The sequence below is a fragment of the Balaenoptera borealis genome (genome assembly GCF_965194805.1).
Source record: "Balaenoptera borealis genome assembly, chromosome: 1".
Lineage (NCBI taxonomy): Eukaryota > Metazoa > Chordata > Mammalia > Artiodactyla > Balaenopteridae > Balaenoptera > Balaenoptera borealis.
This window is the reverse complement of record NC_138860.1, coordinates 176,870,669-176,893,307: the sequence shown is the minus strand read 5'-3', so window position 1 is coordinate 176,893,307 and position 22,639 is coordinate 176,870,669. Positions and strand designations below refer to the sequence as shown.

Sequence of the window (22,639 nt, the reverse complement as noted above, 5' to 3'; positions counted from 1 at the left end):
GGAGAAAACATTTACAAACCATATACCTGATAAAGGGTTAATATCTAAAACATATAAGGAACTCCTACAACTCAATAGCAAAATAATAATAATAATAACCTGATTGTAAAATGAGAAAATATTTGCAAACTATATATCTGATAAGGGCTTAATATCTAAAATATGTAAGGAACTCTTACAACTCAATAGTAAAATAACAACAACAACAATAATAACAATAGTGGTGGTAGTAATAGTCATCATCATCATCTGATTTTAAAATGCACAAAGGAAATGAACAGACATTTCTCAAAAGAAGATATAAAAATGGCCAACTGATTCATGAAAAAGGTGCTCAACTCCACTAATCATAAGGGAAATGAAAATCTAAACCACAATGAAATATCACCTCACACCTCTTGAGATAGCTATTATAAACAAAAAACAAAACAAAACAAAACCAAGAGATAACAAGTGTTGGTAAGGATGTGGAGAAAATGGAACCCCTGTGCATTCTTGGGAGGAATGTAAATTGGTGCAGCCGCTATGGAAAACAGTATGGAGGTTCCTCAAAAAATTAAATAGAACCACCATATGATCCAGTAATCCCACTCTGGGTTTATATCCAAAGGAATTGAAATCAGGATTCTGAAGAGATACCTACATCCCTATGTACATTATATCATTATTCACAATAGCCAAGATGTGGAAGTAGTGCAAATGTCCATAAACAGGTAAATATTTGTATCAAACATTTAACTTGATACAAAATGTGGTATATACATACAATGAAATGTTATTCAGCCTTTAAAAAGAAAGAAATTCTGCCATTTTATTCAACATGGATGAACCTAGAGGATATAAGGTAAGCGAAATAAGCTAGATGCAAAGAGACAAATGACATATGATTGCACTTATATGGGGAATCTAAATAGCCAAACTCAGAAGCAGAGAGTAGAGTGGTGGTTGCCAGGGACTGCAGGAAAAGGAAATAAGGGAGGATTGGTCAAAGGGTACAAAATTTCAGTTAAGCAAGATTAATAAGTCCTAGAGATCTACTGTACAGCATAGTAGTTATACTATAGTTAACAATATTGTATTGTATTCTTAAAAATTCACTAAGAGGATAGCTCTTATGTTAAGTATTCTTATTACAAAATAATAATAACAACAAAAATAATAAAAGAGGGTAGGAGAAAACTTTTGTTAGTGATGAATGTGTGTATGGCATTGACTGTGGTGATGGTTTCACAGCTGTATACTTATCTCCAAACTCATCAAATTGTATACATTAAATATGCACAGTTTTTGTGTCAACCATACCTCAATAAAGTGGTTTTCCTTAAAAACAGATTCTCAGAGTGTATCAAAAGACAAGGCATGATTATGTTGTCTGCAAAAAACCCACTTTAAATACAGACACATATAAATCGAAGTAAGTGGATGGAGGAAGATATACCATGCTAACACTAGTTAAAAGTATGCAGAGGTAGCTATATTAATTTCAGACAAAGTAGACTTCAAAGTCAGGAAAATTATCAGTGAAAAAGAGAGGCATTACATAATGAAAAAAAGGTCAATACTCCAAGAAGACATAATCATCCTTAATGTGTGTGCACCAAACAAGAGAGCATCAAAATATGTAAGGCAAACTGAAAGAAATGCAAAGAGAAATAGATGAATTTATTATTATAGTTGGAGATTTTTAAGCACCCCTCTATCAGAAATGAACAGATCCAGCAGGCAGAAAATCAGTAAGGATATAGTTGAAATCAACAGCACCATCAGTCAACTGGATATAATGGACATCTATAGACTACTTCATCCAACAACAGCAGCTGACACATTCTTCTCAAGTTTACATGGAACATTCACCAAGATAGACCACATTTCTGGGCCATTAAACAGACCTTAACAAACTGAAAAGAATAGAAATCATACAATCTCTGCTCTCAGATAACAATGGAATCAAAAAAGAAATCAATGACAAAAAAAATAGATAGCTGGAGAATCCTCCAATACTAGGAGATTAAACAACACACTTCTAAATAACACATAGGCCAAGGAAGAGATCTCTAGAGAAATGTAAAGACGTTTTAAACGAAATGAAAATGTAAATACAACTTATCAAAAATTTGGGGATGCAGCAAAAGCAGGGCTTAGAAGGAAATTTATAGCATTGAATGCATATATTAGAAAAGAAGAATGAGCTAAAAACCAATAATATAATCTTCCACCTTGGAAAATTAGAAAAAGAAGAATAAATTAATTCCAAAGGAAGCAGAAGAAAAGAAATAATAAAAATTAGAGTAGTAACCAAGGAACCTGAAAAGAGGAAATCAATAGAGGAAATTAACAAAACCAAAAGCTGGTTCTTTGGGAAAAACTTCAATAAAATTGATAAGCTTCGAGCCAGGCTAAGACAGAGAGAGGACACAAATTTCTAATACCAAAAATGAAAGCGATCACTACAGGTCTCACGGACAATAAAAGGATAATAAAGGAATATTATGAACAACTCTATGCACACAAATTTGATAACTTAAGTGAAATGGATCAATTCCTTGAAAGACGCAATCTACCAAAACTCAAACAAGAAAAAATAGACAAAATGAATAGGTCTGTATCTATTAGAGAAATTGAATCAATACTTAGAAACCTTCCAAAACAGAAAGCACCAGACCCAGATGGTTTCACTCATGAATTCTACTGGACATCTAAGGAAGAAATTATACCAAGTATCTACAATCTCTTTCAAAGATAGAAACAGAGGGAATACTCCCTAATTTTTTTCTTTGAGGCCAGCATTACATTAATACCAAAAACAAAGACATTACAAGAAAAGAAAGCTACAGATCAATATCTCTCATGAACATAAATGCAAAAATCCTTACTAAAATATTAGCAAATGAAATCAAACAATGAATAAAAATAATTATACACCATAACCAAGGGGAATTTATCCCAGGTATGCAGGGCTGGTTCAATATTTGAAAATCAATCAATGTAATCCATCACATCAACAGGTTAAAGAAGAAAAATCACATGATCATATCAATAGATGCAGGAGGGCTTCCCTGGTGGCACAGTGGTTAAGAATCCGCCTGCCTATGTAGGGGACACGGGTTCGAGCCCTGGTCCGGGAAGATCCCACATGCTGCGGAGCAACTAAGCCCGTGCGCCACAACTACTGAAGCCCGTGCGCCTAAAGCCCGTGCTCTGCAACAACAGAAGCCACCACAAAGAGAAACCAGTGCACTGCAATGAAGAGTAGCCCCTGCTCGCTGCAACTAGAGAAAGCCCGCACGCAGCAACAAAGACCCAACACAGCCAAAGATAAATAAATTTAAAAAAAAAAGCTTATAAAAATAGATGCAGGAAAAGCATTTGACGAAATCTAACATCCATTTATGATAAAAACTCTCAGCAAACTAGGAACAGAGGGGAACTTCCTCAACTTGATAAAGAACATCAACAAAAATCCGACAGCTAACATCATAATTAATGGTGAGAAACTTGAAGCTTTCCCACTAAGATCAGGAACAAAGCAAGGATTTCCCCTCTCATCAATGCTTTTCAACATCATACTGGAAATTCTAGCTATGCAGTAAGACAAGAAAAGAGCATATAAGGTATAGTGATCAGGAAGGAAGAAATATAGCTGTCTTTGTTTACAGATGGCATGATTGTCTCTTCAGAAACTCTGAAAGAATCAACCAATAAAAACCTCCTAGAACTAATAAGCAATTATATTAAGGTTGCAGGATACAAAATTAATACAAAAATGTCAATACTTTTCAATATGCCATCAATGACAAGTAAATTTTGAAATTAAAAATGCAATATTATTTATCTTAACACCCCACAAAATGAAATACTTAAATATAAACCTAACAGAATATGTACAAGATCTATATGAAGAAAACTACAAGACTCTGGTAAAAGAAATCATAAAACTAAATAAATATAAGATCTTATTTACAAAGCAGAAATAGAGATGCAGATGTAAAGAACAAACGTATGGATATCAAGGGGGAAAGGGAGGGGTGGGATGAATTGGGAGATTGGGATTTACATATATAAACTATTGATACTATGTATAAAATAGATAACTAATGAGAACCTACTGTATAGCACAGGGAACTCTACTCAGTGCTCTATGGTGACCTAAATGGGAAGGAAATCCAAAAAAGAGGGGATATATGTATATGTATAGCTGATTCACTTTGCTATACAGTGGAAACTACACAACACTGTAAAGCAATTATACTCCAATAAAAATTAAAAAAAAATAAACTCACCCACTAATAGTGAATAAAAAAGTAAAAACTAAATAAATGGAGGGATATCCCATGTCCATGGATATGAAGCTTTAATATTGTCAAGATATCAGTTCTTCCCAACTTATCTATAGGTTCTATGCAATCCCAATGAAAATCCCAGCAAATAATTTTGTGGATTTTGACAAACTGATTCTAAAGTTTTTATGGAGAGGCAAAAGACCAAATAGCCAATGCAATATTGAAGGAGAAGAACAAAGTAGGAGGACTGATACTACCCAACTTCAAGACTTACCATAAAGCTACGGTAATTAAGACTATGGTATTGGCAAAAGAATAGATCAATAGAACAGAATAAAGAGCCCAGAAATAAACCCACATAAAGTCAACTGATATTTGACTAAAGTAGCAAAGGCAATACAATGGAGTAAAGATAGCTTCAACAAATAATGCTGGAACAACTGGACATTCACATGCAAATAAATGAATCTAGACACAGACCTTACTCTTCACAAAATTAATTCAAAATGGATCACAGACCCAAATGTAAAATGCAAAACATAGGAGAAAATCTAGATGCCCTTGGGCATGGTGATGAGTTTTTAGATACAACACCAAATGCAGAATCCCTGAAAGAAAGAATCAATAAGCTGGGCTCATTAAAATTAAACTTTTCTGCTCTGCAAAACACAATGTCAAGAGAATGAGAAGACAAGCCACAAACTGGGAGAAAATATTTGCACGAGACATACCTGATAAAGGACTATTATCCAAATTATACAACGAATTCTTAAAACTCAACAATAAGAAAACAACCTGATTTTAAAATGGGCCAAAGACCTTAACAGACACATCACCAAAGAGGATATACAGATGGCAAGTAAGCATACCAAAATATGCTCCACATCATATGTCATCAGGGAAATGCATATTAAAATAATAAGATACTGATATACACCTATTAGAATGGCCAAAATCCAGAACACTGGCAACACCAAATGCTGGTGAGGATGTGAAGCCACAGGAACTCTCTTGTGTTGCTGCTGGGAATGCAAAATGGTACAGCTACTTTGGAAAACAGTTTAGCAGTTTCTTACAAAACTAAACATACTCTTACCATATGCTCTAATAATTGTGCTCCTTGGTATTTACCCAAACAAATTGAAAAGCTATGCCTACACAAAAGCCTGCATACAGATGTTTATAACACCTCTATTCATAATTGCCAAAACTTGGAAGCAACTAAGATGTTTTTCAGTAAGTGAATGGATGAATAAACTGTGTATATTCAGAGGACGGAATATTATTCAGTGCTAAAAAGAAATGAGCTACCAAGCCATGAAAAGACAGGGAAGAAATAAATGCATGTTACTAAGTGAAATAAGCCAATCTCAAAAGGCTACATATTGTATGACTCCAACTATGTGACATTCTGGAAAAGGCAAAACTATGGAGACAGTCAAAAGGTCAGTGACCTCCAGAGATCTGGGTGTAGGGAAGATGAATAGGCAGAACACAGAGGATTTTTATGTATTTATTTTTTCAAGTGATTTTTTTTAGCTTTAATTTTAAATTATAAACATAGCATGTGAACACATTTGTTAGAAAAATTCAAACTTCACCAAATATATAGCAGAAAAGTGAACAGCCATCCCCAAATCTCATTCTCTGCCTTATATATAGCATTATTAAGCAGTTTGATGGGTTTATAATTTTTCATTTTTACAATAACTTTTGAATAGGAAATATATGCAAATAGTTCAAAGTTCAAAAGTTACCAAGTAGTTTATAGGAAAAATTGTCTCTTTCCTTCCCTGTTTCCAGCAATTAAATTCCCTTCCCTTGAAGAAAATCCTATTAACAGTACATATATTTGTGGGTTTTTAAACTTTTTATTTTACATTGGCGTATAGGTGATTAACAATGTTGTGTTAGTTTCAGGTGTACAGCAAAGGATTTTTAGAGCAGCGAAACTACTTTGTATAATGCTATAGTGGTGGATACATGTTACACATTTGACCAAACCCACAGAATATACAACACCAAGAGTGAACTCTAATATAAACTATGGACTTTGGGTGATAAGGATCTGTGAATGTAGGTATATCAATTGTAACAAATGTACCATTCTGGTGGGGACTGCTGGGGCAGGGGAACACAGGAAATCTATGTACCTTCCTCTCAATTTTGCTGTGAACCTAAAACTGCTCTAAAAAGTAAAAATATTCTGTATCTTGTTATAGTGGTGGTTACATGCGTGTATGTATTTGCCAAAATGCACTTTAAATGAGTACATTTTCTTTTATGTAAATTATATTTAATAAAGTTGATTCTAAACGAGATGAAAGATTACACTGGCCTGCTGTCTGCAGAACAAAGTAAAGGATAATAAAAGAGACTGCAGGAGGAGGATATACAGTAGGTGAGGGATAAAAGTCATTTGGACTTTGGCCGTGGAAATAGAGAGAGTCTATTTAGAGGTAAAATCAACAAGACTTGGTGACTAGTCGAGGGCAAGTGACAGAGTGTCAAGGACAACTCCCAGCTGTCTAACTGCAGCAATCAGGCAGAGTGGTGGGTGGGCTGTCCTCTCTGAACTGAGGAGCTGGAGGGGAGAAGCAGGTTTGGCTGGAAAATTACAGCTTCTGTTTTGGATTAGATGGATATGATGGGCTGTGAGCCATCTCCAAAGATGTTGATTTTGTCATTCTGAATGCAGCAGAGCCTTTTGTCTCAGGGGAAATTGGGGCAAGAGATTCATTCACAATACGAGATATTGGTAGGACCAGACCCCACGGAAGTACCCTAGACTCTCATTGGCTGGGAGCCCCTTTGGAACGAGGCAGTCTCTCCCTTCTCCTGGTCTTTTGCCATCTCAGATGGATGAGCAAGCTGACCTTTCTGAGTCTTTTGGCAAATTCCAACAGCATCCTCATCTGAGACTCTCTGGCCTCCACTGGGCAAGATCTGAAGACCAAACTTCATTTGGATTGGAGAAAAAGGTAGTGAAAGTCTAACACTTAGAAAGCTAGGAAAAAGAATGCTAAGGCCCAGATACCTACTCTAGCAGATGAAAAGCATATGCTGAGCCTCTAGCAAACTTCACTTCTACAAATAACACCACCGCCTTGGGGAACAGCAGAGACATTTGACCAGGCAGCAGCTGTGCAGAGAGTGCTATTTAAAGACTCAGCTTTTGCAGCCCAAGGACTCCAGGCTTAGGATTTGATTGGAAGGCACAGTGAAGACAGCAAAGACTGAGGAAAGAACCAGATTTGCGGAAAAACATCACCAGGTTGTTGGTCGCTGATATGAACACTGAATATGTTAAATGAGTTCATTTTAATAAAATTATGTCTAACCATCTCTCTCTGAGTAAATTAAATGTGTTAATTCATGGAAAGCGCTTGGAACGGTGTCCAGCTCATAGTGCTTACTGAAGGGAAACTGTCATTATTACCATCATTATCTCCCAATCTACCTACCTACATATATTTGCCCAGAGATGGAGAAATGCTCATCTATAATGATATGTTACTGCTAAGTGGTCGGATTTATAGTGAGTATGTTTTTAACTCTCTTCTTTGTATTTTTCTGTAATCCTTGAATTCTTTATAATGAACACAAATATTTTGTAAAAACCACAAGTCATTATTCTGGGGGGAAAAAATGAAGGCTCTGGAGTCAGACTTCCTAAGTTTCAACCCCAGCTCCACTGATTAATAGCTGTGTGACCCTGAGCAAATTATTTACCTCCTCTCAGTCTGTTTTCTCCTGTATAGAAAGGGATAATAATGTTACTTACCTCATTTGGTCGTTATGGGAATTAAATGAGATAATCTAGGTAGAGCTTGGCATGGTACCTGGCAGAGAGTAAGAGTGAGATAAATAATGACTGTTACTACTAGCAGTAGAAGTAGTCCTGGCTGTGTTATTTCCTTCTTGGGCAAGGATCACGTTCTATTTACTTCAGTGTTCTTGGCATGTAGTAGTCACTCTGGAAACAGTTGGTAGTTTAGTTGGGGCCACCTCAGGCATCAGCTTGGGAACATTCTTTGTCAAGGTAGAAAAAAGAGTGAAAAGACCTCAAGCACCTTCCCCCTCATGGTCAAGGGCTGGGTCCTTTTGGTGATTGGGAAGCACAAGTTATTTCTCCAAAACTCTTGAGACTCTCCCAAGAGATGAGGTCCTTAGAGAGTCCATCATTGGTTTCTTTTTTTTTTTAAACATCTTTATTGGAGTATAATTGCTTTACAATGGTGTGTTAGTTTCTGCTTTATAACAAAGTGAATCAGCTATACAAATATATATATCCCCATATCTCCTCCCTCTTGCATCTCACCATTGGTTTCTTACTCTTCCGTATGATGGCTAGCCAGAAGCCAGGGCCATTGCTCTCCATCACCTTATGCTGTTCTTCATGGACTGTAAGCAAGTCATTTCCATGAGAATTTCTAATAATGTAAAACCTCAGGTGAACAATTATAGGGGAACTGCAGCCATTTTCCACTGACTGTGTGTGAGTGTGTTGGGGAATGGCATTCTTTGTTATGTCTAAAACAATCCTTCAACATACAGATGACTAATAGGCGCATGAGAAGATGCTTGCTCATCATTGCTAATTATTAGAGAAAGGCAAATCAAAACTATAATGAGGTATCACCTCACACTGGTCAGAATGGCCATCATTAAAAAGTCTACAAATAATAAATGCTGGAGAGGGTGTGGAGAAAAGGGGACCCTCCTATACTGTTGGTGGGAATGTATTGAATAAATTGGTGCAGCCACTATGGAAAACAGTATGGAGATTCCTCAAAAAACTAAAAATAGAGTTGCCATATAATCCAGCAATCCCACTTATGGGCATATATCTGGAAAAAGCAATAATTTGAAAAGATACATGCACCCTTATGTTCATAGCAGCACTATTTACAATAGCCAGGACATGGAAGTAACCTAACTGTCCATCGACAGATGAATGGATAAAGAAGATGTGGCATGTATATATATATATATATGTGTATATATATATATATATATATATATATATATATATATATATATATATATATATAATGGAATACTACTCAGCCATAAAAAAGAATGAAATAATGCCATTTGCAGCAACATGGATGGACCTAGAGATTACCACACTAAGTGGAGTAAGTCAGAAAGAGAAAGACAAATACCATATGATATCACTTATATGTGGAATCTAAAATATGACACAAATGAAATTACGTACAAAACAGAAACAGACTCGCAGATGTAGAGAACAGATATGTGGTTGCCAAGGGGTAGGGTGGGGGTAGGGGAGGGACGGATTGGGAGGTTGGGATTAGCAGATGCAAACTATTATGTGTAGAATGGATAAACAACAAGGTCCTACTGTATAGCACAGGGAACTATATTCAATATTCTGTAGTAAACCATAATGGAAAAGAATATGAAAAAAATATATATATAACTGAATCTCTTTGCTGTACAGCAGAAATTAACACAACATTGTAAACCAACTATACTTCAATAAAATTTAAAAAAAAATAAAAACAATCCTTTAGAAGGAAAGAGTCCTTCCTATATTTTCTAAATACAACAAACATATATTCCTTTTAAAGTAAGAAATGAAAACTTTAAAAAACCATCCAATTCTTTATAACCATGGTCCCAGGAATTCAGCATATCCACATTTCGCCTGCTTTCTCCTTCTTGTCCCTATAAGATGCAGAGTCTTGTTAAGTTAAATAGGGAGGACAGATTGTGTCTGCACTTATTCCTGTTGTTTGAGAATGATAAGCATCAAGCCATCCACATTCCCATACAGTACATTGGCAATAATACTGCTTTTCAAAAATCCACTGATTGGATAAATATTTCCTGAGCACCTACTACATACCAAGCACCATTCTCTGTGTTTGTTTGTTTGTTAAATCTGACAAGCCGGTACTGAGGGCTCCCACTAAAGGAGAATGCAGAGATGGTGGAAATGAGTGATTAGGACACACAATAGCTGTAGGTGTGACTCTAGTGACTACATAAGTTACTGTTACCGACAGTAAATTTGACCCTGAATGTGACAGTGACATGTGAGTATAATAGTGAAAATGACTAAATGGTCAGTAACAAGGACAGCTGTTTACCCTGTTAGGGTCTACTAACATTGACTTGATTTTGTGGCAGTGAAAGTAGTTGAGTGATAATGATGGTGAAAGCAACTGAAAGGGTGACAGCTGTGCACACATTCCAACTGCTATATTGTACAGAACTGTTTGAAGTTTGTGGTTATAGAGAGGGGTCGCATACTGGACAGTGACAGTAAAAAAAAAAAATGATGAACTGGATGACAGCAACAATGCAAATGAGTTTTGCCCAGTAGATTGAATTTGTGATTAAAACGGTGATGGGAGTCAGTCCAACAATGACATCCCTCAGAACGACACAATATCGACCCTGTGGATGCAACAGCTGTAACCAAAGAGGGAACTTCGTTTTGTACTGAGACAACTGGATTTGGGCGGCATGACTGTCAGTGACAGAAAAATTGCGTGTCAGGGACAGACAGACATTGTGAGCCTCAGTGGGCCAGAGCCGATGTGACTTAATTTGTCTGATACTGTATGGATATGACTTCATTTGTTTGGCTGTGTGAAGGTCGCAAGAGGAATTCCAACACGGAACGCATAAGGTGCGACGGTGCGTAACACGAAAAAAGAGCACAAGCAAAACTAACGCTTCTACCCGCAAGCCTCTACATCCCAAAATGGGGAGGAAGGAAAGGCGTGACCAAAATGCCTTCAAGACGCCACAATTGGTTGATACGGGTCTGTTAGCCTATTACGTCCAAGCCAAGCCTCTCCACCAATGAGAATGCGTCTGGGGCGCGGCTCACGTCACGTCTCCGCCTTGCACGTGAACTTGTTTTGGAAAAATGGAAAGAAATCTTTTGTGCCTAATTCTCTGCCGTTGTTTGAGATAAGATCTCAACTTTAGTGCTGCCCGGGCGAGGGAAGGTAGAAACCCATTAGAACTTTCCTAAGGGAGTGTGGGGAGGGGAAGGACTGGTCAAGGGTCAGAGGTCAGAGCAGCGGCTAGCAACGGGTTTGTCCCAGCGTGCTAGCATTGGTGGAGAGCGCGCGCCCCGCCCCCGTGAGGCCCGCCCCCAGCACGTGACTGTGGCGCGCGGGGCAGGCCGGGCCGCCCCCTCCTTGCTTATACCCCTTCCGCGCCGGCCTTAAAATGGCCGCTTGCTGGCGTCTCTGGCGCTGTTGAATGGAGAAAGCTTTATTGTTCCCTTCGGGCAGGAGTGTTCGTGTCCTTTATGGCGCTGTCAATAAAGAACCGCAGTTTGAATCGGTGCTGAACAGGTAACCATAGAAACGGGGCTGGGACTCAGCGTGGAGACCCCTTTTGCAGCTGTGGCCTAAGAGGCGCCCCGAATGAGGGGCGAACAGAGACCCCCTCGGCGTGGCGAAGTCCGCTGCGCTCTGCCAAGTCCCGGCCGTCTCTCCCCGCCCCGGGACGTGGAGCCCTGGGGCGGCCCGCACCCCGAGCGCAGGCTCCGCTGTCGTCTGTGGCGGGGAGAGGCCTCGGGGTCCCGGCCAGGACACTCGGCCGGGCCTAGTCCCCGCTTGGGGCCTGTTCTCCGCCTGGGACCTGCCCTCAACCCTCGTCGCCTGCTACTCGGCGCGATCGGAGGCCACTCCTCGCAGCTGCTTCTCGCACTTTCACCCCTCCTCCCCTCCCGCCAAATCCCGACCCCGGGACCCTGGCAAGTTAGGGTCTTGGGCCAAATCCGCCCCTCACCCCTCCCCCGTTTTTGTCAGCCGGGAGCTAAGAAGGTTTTACATTTTTTTTAATGGCTGTGAAGAATATTTCACATAATTTGTGACAGTTGTATGAAATCAGATTCTGATGTACGTAAATGAAGTTTTATTGGAACACAGCCGTGTTCATGGTTTATGTATTGCCTATGGCTGCTTTCCTTCTACAAGAGCAAAGTTGAGTAGTTGCAACAGATATCTGATGGCTTTGATCCCTTGGCGCACGAAGCCGAAAATGTTTTTGGCCTTTCACAGAAAAACTGTGGCGGCCCCAGCTCTAGACACAAGTACACTGGGTTGGTGTTGTCCTCCAGGGATTCCTCAGGTCCCTTCTCACGGAGTGGGAAACTCTAGTTACAACTGCCCTATGCACCCAGAGCTCTTTATTTGACCAACCACTCTGGCTTCCATTACCTTTTCTGGTCTTATTGGTGTATTATTCAAAATGGAATTGTTTCTCCTACTTTGAATAACAATAATACCATTCTACCGAGCGCCTACGGTAAGCCAGTTGCTTATTTATATTCATACACAGCTTTTTTGTACCAACAACTTTTTAGAAGTGTCCGTGTCTGTTTTGCGTAAGAGGAGGAAGCCCAGGTTCTGAGAGGTTAAGCTGTTTAAGAGTGTAATAGATTATAGGTCTGGCAAATTGAGCTCTTCCCTGGGAGCGCCCTGCCTGGGGACCCATGTCGTTCTGCTTGGACTTCATTCTTTCACATCTCTCAAACTGGGACTATTGGTTCTTCCTTGGAATCGAATCCAAATCTTTGTAGGCTTGTGGAGATTTAATTACAGCCTCAACTGAAAATTTTCTCTACTTGGCTAAATCATCAAACTTCTGCCACACCCCACTTCCTAATTTAGACGTTGTTTTTATTTTTATTTTTTATTTTTAACATCTTCATTGGAGTATAATTGCTTTACAATGGTGTGTTAGTTTCTGCTGTATCACAAAGTGAAGCAGTTGTACGTATACATATATCCCCATATCCCCTCCCTCTTGCGTCTCCCTCCCTCCCTCTCTATCCCACCCCTCTAGGTGGTCACAAAGCACGTAGCTGATCTCCCTGTGCTATGCGGCTGCTTCCCACTAGCTATCTGTTTTACATTTGGTAGTGTATATATGTCCATGCCACTCTCTCACTTCTTCCCAGCTTACCCTTCCCCCTCTCCGTGTTCTCAAGTCAGTTCTCTACGTCTGCATCTTTATTCCTGTCCTGCCCCTAGGTTCTTCAGAACCATTTTTTTTTTTTTAGATTCCATATATATGTGTTAGCATACGGTATTTGTTTTTCTCTTTCTGACTTACTTCACTCTGTATGAGAGACTCTAGGTCCATCCACCTCACTACAGATAGTTCAATTTCGTTTCTTTTTATGGCTGAGTAATATTCCATTGTATATATGTGCCATATCTTTTTTATCCATTCATCTGTCTATGGACACTTAGATTGCTTCCATGTCCTGGCTATTGTAAATAGTGCTGCAATGAACATTGTGGTACATGACTCTTTTTGAATTATGGTTTTCTCTGGGTATATGCCCAGTAGTGGGATTGCTGGGTCATATGGTAGTTCTGTTTTTAGTTTTTTAAGAAACCTCCATACTGTTCTCCATAGTGGCTGTATCAATTTACATTCCTACCAACAGTGTAAGAGGGTTTCCTTTTCTGCACACCCTCTCCAGCATTTATTTTGTAGACTTTTTGATGATGGCCATTCTGACCGGTGTGAGGTGATACCTCATTGTAGTTTTGACTTGTATATCTCTGATGATTAATGATGTTGAGCATCCTTTCATGTGTTTGTTGGCAATCTGTATATCTTCTTTGGAGACATGTCTATTTAGTAGGCGTTGTTCTTTTATAAGAGTTGTTCCCAAACCTAACTATTCATCACTAATTTAACTAACAAATAGATTCAGAACACCCATGCTTGCATGCATACATTTGTTGAATCATTCAGTATTTGTCGAGCACCTAGAATATACTAGCGATGATTCAAATCCCTGAAAATACAGTGGTGAACAAGATCAATGTAATCTCTGCCCTTCCATGGAATTTAAATTCTGTAGGGGCTTGGACAGGTGGCATATAGGTAAACAAAGATAATTTCATATATAGCTGTCATTGCATCATAATAATAAAATTAGTAGTTAATATTTATTGAGTGATTCCTGTGTGCCAAGGACTTCACTGTGTGCTTTATTTCCATGGCTTATCTTTTAATCCTCACACCAACACCATGACATAGTATTAATATTCCCATTTTAAAGATGAGGAAACAGAGTCAGGAGACATGACCAAGGTTACATAGCTAATGCATAAGGGAGCTGGGATCTGAACCTAAACTGATCACACTAACCACCCTGAATTATTCCATCTGTTTGTTACCTTTCCTACTAACTTGGGAGGTCTTGAAGGGCAGGGACCACACTTCACCTCTTCTTGTATCAGCTGCTAGCCAGTGCCCACAACCTGGTATTTGGTAAATAGTAAATAAATCCAGGCCATTCACTGAACAAATATTTGAGCGTCTGCTATTTACCAGGCACCACTGTGGCTATGATTATCAGGGTGAAACATGGACCCAAAACCGAGTGTCTTAACACAGTGAAGAGGTAACAAAGTTACTCCAGATTGTGGCAACAGCTATAAAGCAAATGAAACAGTGTTGACCTGGGAGACCACCTATTAGTACCAGGATAGTCCCCAAAGACCTCTCTTCTGGGTAGTTTAAGCTGAAACTTGTTGAGTGACCAGGATCCAGTCCAAAGGAAGGGAAAGGGGAGAGAATTGGAGAGGAAGAACTTTTCGGTAGGTTCAGAGACTGTGAGCTGGCAAGAACTTGGAGAGTTACAGAACTGAAAGAAGCCAGTGAATGTGTTGTGTTTCACAGTCTTGTGCTCTGAGTCCCGGCCCTGTACCCAGCTTTACTGCTGATAGAGCTGCGTGCTCTTGGGCCAGTTACAGGTTATTGTCTAATTTGTCAAATGTGGATAATGGTACCTTCTCAAAGGATTGTTGTGTGTTTTCTTTTTGTTACTCACATATTGCTGAATTCCAATTAGAGAAAACTAACCAAATTTGACCCCAAATGGAAACTTACTTAAAGTGATAAATAATAACAAAAATTCAGAAGTATGTTACAGATGAGGGTGTGTGTGTGGGGGGGGGTGTGCATGGGTATATGTGTGTGTGTTTCTATCTTTGGGGGGAGGAGAACAGATCTTATTTTTTTCTTAATGTTTTGTTAAGAGAGGAGCTTTTCCAAATAGGATTTAATTTTTTAAACAAAATTATACAACTGTCTATGGAGAGCGTTTTTCATCATTTTAGTGTTTTAAGCTTGAAACTATTTGTGTTCCTTCATTCTAAGAAAATGATAGGCTTCTTCTAGTTGGTAGTAATTTTAGAATTTGTTTGCAAATGATTTGGGGTTTCCTCTAAAAGTTTTGAAAATAATGTTGCATACTTTAAGCAGAATGTTGCATGCTTTAAAGCAGGTAGACTTTTTGAATAGGTAGAAATAAATGATGATGTTTGGGCTCACGACCGTACAAAATTACAGAGGCAGTAATAAATTGAGCAAACCATATAGGAAGGTCAGCAGTGTCAAGTTTTGTTTTAAACTGTATCCAGTAACCATATTGCACGTGTCATCAGAAGATGTAATTCAGCCCAGCAAATGGAGCAAGGAACTGGACGGAGAGTGGCATGTTAATGCAATGTTAACCAACAAGCCCTGAATTAAATTGCTATTTTAGGTTTGGGTGGGACCTTCACATTTAAAGTATTGCAGTTTTACTCTGAGATTTGGGTCTGTTGGATTCCAGTAAAGAGTAGGTGGTAACACTAGCTTTGAAGGATAATATAAAACTGCAGGAAGAGCCAGGGCATACCAATTTGTTTTTCAATCTATTTTATTTCAGTTCAAAGCATCATTGCAGACAGGCAGCGCAGGGAAACAAGCCACACTTTGGCAATACTCACCTGCTTTTGGAGATTGAGGAAGACTGGGTATAACCAAAGTGTGGCTTATTTTCCTGGACTATCTATCTGCAAAGGTGCTTTGAACTGAAATAAAACAGATTGAAAAACAAATTGGTATGCCCTGTTGCCTCATACTGAGTATTTACATTACCCTTCTGGAGTACTGCCTGTACCAGCACCCTGGGGGGAAGCGGTGACCCTTCAGCCTCTTTCAACTCTTCAAGAGAGTGAGCTCTTTGATTTTCACAAGGAAACTGAATTGGGATATATTGTTTTCTGGATCTCCAATAGCCTGCCTTCTAAAGCCATCATCTTGATAATGTGGAGAAAGCAAGCTATAACCAAATAGAGGAAAGAATTAAATATTAAGGCATTTAAATTCGGAGATGAGGTTGTCACTTTCTTTAAGTCATGCAGAGGGTGCGGTATTTCATTTGCAGAGAGTGTGCAGTTGTAAGACTCCTACAGCCCTCAAGGGAGAGAAAGGTAGGGAAAGAAAGCTATCTTTCCTTACATTTCCCTAATGTTTTTATTTAACTCCATATCCTCAAAATCATGACATCAAGTATTTCATTTCCATAGATAAAGTAAATACGTTATTGCTGATCCACATCAGCTTGTTAGTCTGGGGTAAATGGTCAAGTTGCAAGGGATCCATGAATCCTTTGAATTTGCCTGCAGATTTGTGTGAATGCCATTTTTTTTTCTGGGAAGAGAGCCCATTACAGGCATAGCTTGGAGATATGGCGGGTTCAGTTCCAGACCACTGCAGTAAAGTGAATATTGTAATAAAGCGAGTCACATAGAAAATACTTTATTGCTAAAAAATGCTAACCATCATCTGACAATGCATGGTTGCCACAAACCTTCAATTTGTAAAAATTGTGCACTGTCTTCAAAGCACAATAAAATGGTATTTTATGGTATGCTTGTACTGCAGTCAGGTCTCAGAGGGGTCCTTGACCCTTCAAAAGGTACAGAGCCAACAATGAACATGTAACACCACTGAACTGAAACAGTGAGGAGAATCCCCCTAAAACTAGTACTTTCTATTGCTCTGGGACCTTGACCTCAAAGATGTAAAAGTATCTTTTCTTGCTTTGTTTCCTGTCTAAACTGGTCAAAGATAGTTGAATGTTTGTGTATAATGTAGGCATTCACCCAATGAGGTGCTTCAGGGATACCTTAGAGATCATTGTCGTTATTTTACGTGAGACTGGTGAAATGGAGACATGTTGTCTCGACAACCTGGTTAGCAGATGAACGTATTTGTTTCTTCTGACAGGTGAAAGGAAGAGTAGTAGAAGCCCAGTACTTTGGCTCTAGGCATCAGCTTTTTGCAGGTGGAGTCAGTTCCTCAGGGTTAGGAAAGTAGGGTTAAAAGGGAGAGAGGAGGAGAGGGATAGATTCAAGGAAGCAGAGACAGGAGGCGAGGATGCTTCGCCTGCATTTGTCCTGGAGACCCTCTGTGTCTGTGACAGTAGAGCTGCTATTTTGAAACCAAACTTATCTCAGAACTTGTCTAATATTAGGACCTCTGAAAAAGTCAGTTTGTGATGTAATTTCTGGTTTTATTAGTACCCGAAAGGAAAAAAAAAAAGGAAGGAAATATCTTTTAAATCTTTATGTTAGGATATTTTGTAAAAATGGGATCTCAATAGAAAATGGCTTAGGCCAGAGTTTGGCCCGTGTTGTGTTTACCAATTAGTTGCTTACATTTAAACATGAGAGATTTTACATCTGTCTGACCCCTGAAGGTGTTTGCATGAGTGACTTCTGCTATAAGCTCTAGAATCTGGTTCTGGGACATACAATAGGGCATGTTTTATGAAGGAAAGGGCCCAACTAGGTTGAGGGAGATTAGAAACAAAGGATTATAAGTGTGAATAATAGCTTTTGAGGCTCCAAATACTGGTTACTTGACTTTTTTTTTTTAATATAAAAAACAAAAATGAACAGTATATGATTCTATTTCTGGCTTTGAGAAAATTTTACAAGAGGTAATCTAACTCTGCAGTTTCATCTGTTTTCTCAGCTTTCTAGGACTGTGGCCTGACAGTTGGGTCTTCCTTCTTGACTCCCTTAGCCCCCTGCCCCCACTAGGGGCTCTGGAAGCAGTGAACTTAGCAGTTTTCTTCCATCCGGTACTTCTCTTGGGTTCCTGGTCTCAGGGGATGGCACCACGGAGCTGCCAGAGACAGAAACCTGGGAGTCATCCAGTGTTCTTCCCCTTCTCTCAACTCTCCACCCCCTTCCACTCCCCACCCACAATGGCACACATTTTTTAGACTGCAAGCCTGTTGATGTCCCCTTTCTCTTTTGGCTAAAGCCACTGTAATCTCTTGTCTTGGATTACTGCCGCAGCAGTCTGTAGCTGGCCAGCCAGCTTTCCACCTTTGTTCCGATCCAATCTATTTTGTGCACTGTTGCCAGTGATCTTTATAAAGCACAGATCGGAACACCTTACTCTCCAGGCTAAAACTCCAAGATGGCTTACCTGCCCTCTGTGTGGTTCCTTGGCATGGCTTGGGCTGCGCTCAAGCCCTGGCTGTGCCCACCTCAAGCCTCAACTCTTAGCGCTTTCTCCACTCCCCTCTTACCCTTCTACTTGAGCGTCAGTCATTAACACTCAATGGGCAACATGGAACTTCACCCTTCCTGGACTGTGGGCCATGCTCTGGGGCTTTCGGGCTGTTCCTTCTCTCTGGATTTCCCTGGCCGTGTTATTAACCAGGCAAGTAGCAATGCTGCTGTCTGTCCTGACCATTAGATTACTGAACGTTGTTTTCGTTTTCTATGTGGTTCCTTTTGTCCTTAGGATATATGCTATTTGAGTTGTATAGTCAAACACTGTCCTAAAGTCACTTCATGTAATTATTTTCTCTATGTGGTTATGCCACCAACTTGATAAACAGACCCATTTGTTTTAAAACTTAAGAATTGATTTTAAAAATCTAATTTTGTTTTTTTAACTATGAAAACCATTTACATGTTTCCAAGATCAAAACTATACAACAAGGTATATTCATAGAAGTTTTTATTTCATGCCTGACCCTTCTTTTCTGTTTCTCTTGAGTCTTGCTGCCAGAGTTTTGGGGTTTTGTCAGTTTGTTAGGTAAGAAATAACATTTCAGTATAGTTTAATTTTGTTTTCTCCTTTTGTGAGTTACAGAATATCTGCCCAATGTCTGTGGTATAAGTTATAAAAATATTTTTTCCAGTTTGTCACATGCCTGACTTTACATATGTAGTGTTATTGCTATACAAAAGTTTTACATGTTTACATAGTCATAATGATCAGTCTTACAGTGTATTACTTTAGATTTTGAGTCAGAGTTAGGAAGTTTGTGCCACTCTCAACTTATGAGGAATTCATTAATGTTTTCTTCTAGTACATACATGGTTTCACTTTTTTTTTCTTTTTTCTTTTTTTTTAGTATCTAAGACTGATCCATTTGGAATTTATCTTGGCATTTGGTTTGAGGAAGGATCCAATTTTATCTTTTTTCCAGTGGCCAGCCAGGTGTCCCAGCAGTACTTATTAAAAGCTCTTATCTTTTCTCCACTGATTTGAGATGCTGTCTTTAGCAGATACTAAACTCCTATGTGCATTTGGGTTTCCTACTGGATTTTCTGTTTTGTTCCATTGATTGTCAATTCATATGCCATTACAAAACTATCTTAATTTTAGAGGCTTTGTAATTTGTTTTACTGTCCGGAGGGGCTAGTTTTTTCATATTGCTCCTTTTCAGAGTTTTCCTGGCTGTGTTGCTTGTTTATTCTGCCATATGAGCTGTGTAATAAATTTGCCTAATTTCCAGTGAAACAACTTGATGGTATTTTTACTGAGATTATGTTAAATTTATAAATTAGCTTAGGCAGAACCGACATCTTTATGATGTTGAATATTTCTATCCAAGATCACGGTCTGTCTTTCCATTTGCTCAAGGCTACTTTTGTGATTTTTCAAGAGTATTTTATGTTTTTCCTTATATAAAGTTTGTTTGCTTCTTGCTCAGTTTATTAGACTTTCATTCTTAACTTTTTAAAAAAATAAATAATTCCTTTAAGAATCCCTCCAGAACTTCTCAGAGAAGTTATATACACCCACATACTCAAAAATTTTTGCATATTGTTTCTGGTGGTTCATAGGTACCCTCCTCCAAAAGCCCATCCCATTATATTGTCCCCTCAACACCCCTTCTGTTGTCTGTCTTCCTCTCTTTCCCATTCTCAGTACCTAGCTCTGTGTCCTGCATACTGTAGGCAGTCAGTACATATTTGTTGAATGGAATGAATAAAGCAGTAAGGGGAAAAGCAAAGTGAATAAAAGAGTGAGAAGCCTATAAGAGCTATATTTGGGAAGGTTTTCCTTGCACAGTTGCTCCTAAGTCTGCAGTCTGTAGCCTTAATTCACTGATTCATAGCATTTTGCTCTCCTCCTTATCCCCATCCCAGAACTTAAAAAATACCATGTTGATAATAATAGTTAGCATTTAATGAACACCTAAAAAGTGCCAGGCACTGTACTAAGTGTTTTACACAATTTCTTGTAATCCTCACAGCAACTAAGCAATAGATACTATTATCCCCATTTAAAAAATTGTTATGGAAATTTCAAACATAAAAGTGAGAATAGCATTATGAGCTCCCATATACATGTTCACTCATTTTGCACTTGAGAAAACAGGTTTTGAAAGATTAAGTAACTCAAGGTTACAGAGCTAAAGTCAGGTGTAGAACCCAACTCTTTTTAGCTCCTTATTAAGATTGTTTTTAAAATTTTAAACTCCAGCTGGCCAGGGAAAAGCAGAAGCAAGGGAGATGGTCAAGAGCTACTCTTCTAAACTTTAACTGGTAGTAGTATTATATTAGTCTTCCCTTCTAATTCACATCACAAATATTTCCCTCACTTCTACTGTTTGCAAACAGTAATCCCTCCTCTCTCTCCCTCTTTATTGCTTCTCTTATGTTCTCTGCTTTTGCTCTGCCTTCTCTTTATCTAGTTTTATTAGTGCAATCTGATCTTAGTTCATTTTTAAAGGCCTGTCACTGTTTTGAGTACCCAGCTCCTAGCATGCTGTTGGGAACATAGTAAGAACTTATAAATTTAAACAACAGTGACACTTGCTGCTCTTATTCATTTAGCCCGTAGGTTTGGTACGGTACTATAACTTCTGAATGATGCTCAGAAGCCCTGGCAGTCATTAAATTTGACCACCTAGACACAAGCTGCTCTTATAGCTGGTACTCTGCTGTCAACTGCCCTCAGTTCCGGTCAGATTTAAACCAGAGGGAGACTTTCTAAGGTCAAAGTCCAAGACAGCAGAATAATTGGCCCCTAGAGTTCTGGATTTTTTTTTTCCTGGGCAGCAGAAAATGAAGATTTCCATGTATTTCTTTGAACACTTTTGAGCAAACACTATGGTATCCCATAAGCTCTTTCCAAACGTTAAAGACAATAGAGAAGTTATCCTCTTTTGCTTTTTTTTTTTTTTAATGTTAGTTCCTTAAGTTAACCTTCTTGTCATAATCCCTGGTGATGGATGGGAGAAAGATAGAGATGAAAATAATTCCCACTTCTTCAAAGGCAAGAGAAAAAGCCTACAGTACTAAGGGGAGAGGAGAATGGAGTTCATGTATGAAATATACACAGAAGTGTCCTGAAGGCTGGGTGATTAGGACAGTCACACAGGAAGTTGGGGCTCCATAGACTCTTCAGTGCTTCTGCTGCTTAACCAGAATGTAGAAGAAAGAGAAAAACAAATACAGTATGCTAACACATATATATATGTAATCTAAGGAAAAAAAAAAAAGTCATGAAGAACCTAGTGGTAAGACAGACGGGAATAAAGACACAGACCTACTAGAGAATGGACTTGAGGATATGGGGAGGGGGAAGGGTAAGCTGTGACAAAGTGAGAGAGTGGCATGGACACATATACACTGCCAAACGTAAAATAGATAGCTAGTGGGAAGCAACCGCATAGCACAGGGAGATCAGCTACATGCTTTGTGACCACCTAGAGGGGTGGGAGGGAGACGCAAGAGGGAGGGGATATGGGGATATATGTATACGTACAGCTGATTCACTTTGTTATAAAGCAGAAACTAACACACCATTGTAAAGCAATTATACTCCAATAAAGATGTTAAAAAAAAAAAAAGAAAAGAAGGATTTTAAGCTGAACGTGGTCTCTTCTTCCCAGCTGTGCCATAAACTCCTTGAGAGCAGGGAGTTTGCTGATTTCTTCTCTGTGTAGTTCCAAGCCAGTTAAGGCCATTTGGCTGAGCTCAGTAAAGATCTGCTGGACAGACAAGCACACACTGTCCACTGACTAGGCTGGGAAATGGGTCTTGGAGCTTTGCTGGGACGGCATGGGCTCCACATCCCCCAGTGGCACTGTTACCACCTGTATGGCCTTGGACAAGTCAGGGGGCCAGAGTAATGTGTGTATGGTGCCTCATATAGCGGGGAATAAGTAGGCTCTCAATCAAGGTCATCTGTTCTTCCTTAAAAACTACTTCATTTACCGTGTATCTTTGCACTGCCTCTGAACAGAGAAG

At 39.1% G+C, this 22,639-nt stretch overlaps 1 protein-coding gene across 5 annotated transcripts in view; it reads left to right on the top strand.

Moving 5' to 3' along the window:
• The first annotated feature begins 11,446 nt into the window (after positions 1-11,446).
• The window catches only part of ZBTB40 (zinc finger and BTB domain containing 40), an 85,297-nt gene continuing 74,104 nt past the window's right edge, over positions 11,447-22,639 (top strand). For 2 of the 5 annotated variants that reach the window (XM_082372564.1, XM_082372563.1), the window contains exon 1: positions 11,451-11,623. The gene's annotated coding sequence lies outside the window, so the exon portion shown is untranslated. Of the gene's footprint in view, positions 11,624-22,639 lie in introns of all 5 variants that reach the window. The other 3 variants (XM_082372566.1, XM_082372567.1, XM_082372565.1) reach the window with 3 other exon arrangements.